This window comes from Octopus sinensis, linkage group LG2, assembly GCF_006345805.1.
Source record: "Octopus sinensis linkage group LG2, ASM634580v1, whole genome shotgun sequence".
Taxonomy (NCBI): domain Eukaryota; kingdom Metazoa; phylum Mollusca; class Cephalopoda; order Octopoda; family Octopodidae; genus Octopus; species Octopus sinensis.
Window position 1 is genome coordinate 140684611 of NC_042998.1, and position 2557 is coordinate 140687167.

Here is a 2557-nt window from a genome sequence, read left to right on the forward strand (position 1 = left end):
GAGAACTTGTACAACGACTCTACTACTACTGACCTCCTACAACGACTGACTGCCTGGCTTTATAGTGGCCTCTCATACCATTTTATCACGTAGGAAGGAGTATACCATTTTCACTTCACTCCACCTTTATTTTATCTTTTTTTCCTTGGGAAGCAAGTAACTTTATTTTACTTAATTCACCCCTACTCCCTTTTTAGCAATTTTCCCAACTTAATATATTTTTTCTCTTTGGCGTCTATTTGTAGGAACTCTGTGTTCTTCCTTTTTCTTCCACTTGCACGCATGGGTTCAACCACCTGTAACGGTGTTGGTACCTGGAATGTGTCATACAGCCATTCCATAGGTTCTCCCAATCTGTCTGGTTCATTTTCTATGAATCTCTTCTTCAATTGATTTCTGTATATTTTTTAAATTCCTTTTCCGTACATCATTTTTCCTATGTAGTTTGTAATTTTGCTTTTTCCCAGTACTATTTTCCGTCTTTATACGACCTCATGTACACCTTATTACCAATTTTGAAATAATTTTGAATTGTCTTTTCTGATACTTTTTCTTTCCTCGCCAGGTAACACAGTTTATCAAAAACTGATTTCACCTTCCTCGCGAACATCACTTCTGCTGGTGAACTTCCTGCTGGTGTATTGAGGTTCGGTGTCACCCACTAGCGTAGCTAGAGTGTGTGCCGCCCGTGGCGGCCCTTCTATTTGTCGCCCCGGACCCCACATAAACCACATATTGCCCACAGCAGACCCAAAAGTAGTACCCCTTTAAAAGTGCCGTCCCTACCTCTCCCTAGCTACTCCAGTGGAGTCACCCTGTATATACCCTTAGGAATTGCTGCAAAGCGACTTCGTCTTTGGTTTCCTTGTTTGCTCTTCTCAAAGGTCTTTTAAAAGTGTCCACAAAACACTCTGCCGGTCCATTTGATCTGGGATGGTAAGGCGCTATTGTTTTATGTTCTGCCGTGGACATTTCGCAGAATTTTCTAAATTCACTGGACACAAATTATGCTCCATCATCAGATACAATCACGTCTTGGATGCCAAATCTTGCGAATAATTCGTGCAAAAAATTTAAGGGCTAATGCAGTTTCGCACCACTCCTTGAAAAATACATTTAAAAAAAAAAATGTTTACGGATTCCTACGTTTTTAGATGCCGGAGATGCAAAAAAAAAAAAAAACCACCCCCTCCCCATTAATATTTTTGATTTTGTTTACTTTAAAGAGATCGTTGCGAATTGACAAACAAATGCAAATCGAAATTAAATACAGACAAAAACATTAAAGTGAAAAGAATTTGCGTTTTACTTGTGTTTGCCTTAAATAATCGTAAATGAAGATTTGATGTAAATTAAATATACTCCATTTTATGAGAAGCAATCATTAATGTTTGATAATTAATGCTATAAAGTTTAATAAGGGGCTCAAATTTCACCCCCTCCCACAATTTTAAATTTTGAACTTTTTCATCCATTTATTTATTTATCTCTCTAACTATTTATCCCTGTCCGTTTATTCATAAAGTATATTTGTCAACTAAATGTGTCCTATAGAAGACGGTGTTACTGTTGTTTTTAGTCCCAAGAAGACATTCATATCTATCTATCTATCTATACACATATTTATATGCTTATTGAATTTAAAATTTTAAAAACGTGGTTTCTTGCATATTCGAGATTTCCTTCATCTAAAACATAGGGAAAAAACTTTCGAAAAAGTTCAAAATTTTAGTGGGGTTGTGGTGGTGATAGTGATGGTGGGTAAAAACTTTTTTTTTTTTGCGTATTCGTAATCACCGACATCTAAAACGTAGAGATTCGAAAAACTTGTTTAAAAAAATGCATTTTTCAAGTACGCCGTCATATGTTGAATATATGTTTACCTCTTATTATTTTTTCTTTCGCTGACCGCAGAATTTTTTTTTTTTGCCTCATTAATGAACTTGTTTTTTGATGCATGTCGCTTTATCTCCTCCAGAGTTTTTGGTAACTCTCATACAATGTTCCACATTATGTTTTAATTTCCCCTTCGGCTCTTAGGGTTGCTATTACTGTGTCCTCTAATGGTTCGCCATTTTGGGGTATTAACCTGGGTAGGCCGTCAGCACGTCTTAGCTTTTTCATGGTAAATATTCCATTGCGTAGTCGTAGTTTAGTAGTATGGTGCCCCATCGCTGCAACTGCTTGCTGTATGTACTGAGATTCCTTTCTTGGATTCATAAATCGTTAGCAACGGGTGATGGGCTGTTTGTAGCCTAAACCGTCTACCATGTATAAACTTGTGAAACCTTTTTTATGCCAAATATAATCGCCAATGCCTCTTTTTCAATTTGACTATAATGTTTCCCCGCTGGCAATAGCGACCTTGACGCATGAGCTATGGCCTTTTGGTTGTGTAGGAGTACGGCACCTACCCTGTATTCACTAGCATCTGTTGCCAGCATCGTTTCCAACTTCAGATCGAAGTGTGTAAGCGACAAGTATGAAGTTAACATGCTTTTTAGTTCCTCAAATGCCTTCTGGCATTTTTCTGACCAAAACCATTTGGTATCCTTTT